Source organism: Condylura cristata, unplaced genomic scaffold, assembly GCF_000260355.1.
Source record: "Condylura cristata isolate star-nosed mole 26May11 unplaced genomic scaffold, ConCri1.0 scaffold00012, whole genome shotgun sequence".
Taxonomy (NCBI): Eukaryota; Metazoa; Chordata; class Mammalia; order Eulipotyphla; family Talpidae; genus Condylura; species Condylura cristata.
Window position 1 is genome coordinate 11,884,215 of NW_004567113.1, and position 1,165 is coordinate 11,885,379.

Here is a 1,165-nt window from a genome sequence, read left to right on the forward strand (position 1 = left end):
GTCCTGCCTTCCCACGTCTGGGGGCCCGGAGGACCCGGCCCCGCCTGCCGGGGCCCTTTGCTATTTTCTGAGATGTACATATCTATTTTTTTAACCTAGAAGTTGAGGGTGCAGGGGAGAGACGCGGGTTAAGAAGGCAGACCAGACCAGAAAACGCACCGCTTAAATGACGCAACTGAAACTCGCAGCCTGGCGACCTCCCACCCCCAGCCCCGCCGCGCCCCCTGTCTGGTCCCCGCGGCGGGATCGGCCTCCGCGTCCCTTCCCACACCCCACCCAGCCTTTGCCCAGGCGGGCGACCGGGGCCCGACGCTGGGAGGTGGCTTTGAAGGGTCTGTAGCCGTCGCACGGGGGACCGCAGAGTCACGCGGGCTGGCGGCCGCCGCGGATGGGAAGAGGGACGTTTCTCCCCCCAACAAACTGCTGTGCCGACAAAAGTAACCTGTTGAAGGCTCTTTGTAAATAAATCGTGAGTCACACTGACTAGAAGTTACTTTATTGTGAATATTTAAAATGTAAAATGCTTTTTTGAATTTGGTATACAAAGGTGGACCTCCTTCTTTCTTCTACCCTTCTCCTTTTAAGAGCTATTCTGATCTCACGTTCCCTTTTTATTTTGAATTTGAGAAGCTTAGAAAAAGAAAGTTCTCGCCTTCCCTCTCCTTTCGCTCCTCTTCCGGGTTTGGATTTGTTGAATCTCACGTCTCCCTTCGCTCTTCTGCTTTTCCCCTTAACCATCCCCTGGCTCGGCGCCCAGCGCCCGCCTGCAGGACTCCAAGTAGAAGACGTGGGAGCCAGGGAAGGCCTCAGACCTGCCTCTCTGCTTCTCTCTGAATTGCACAGTCGTTTGTTGCTATTTATTAGTGATTTAAAGAAAATACTGGGGAGGGAGGGGCTACAATAGCTTGTATTTAATTTAACTTCTTTCAGATAAAAGTGCGTGTTAAAGTAGATGGTGGGAATTGTTACGACTGCTCTGGGTCAAAAGCATAAAAATCCATTTAGTTGCTGTAATTGAATTTGAAGTGTTTTGTATCATAAGAATACTATAGACTATGTAAATTGTTTTTTAAGCTAATAACGGTGATATATTAGCATCTTTAACCTTTATTAATTTATATAAGGAATTCGGTTTGTAAAGAGAAGAAAAACCCCCTTTGCAAGA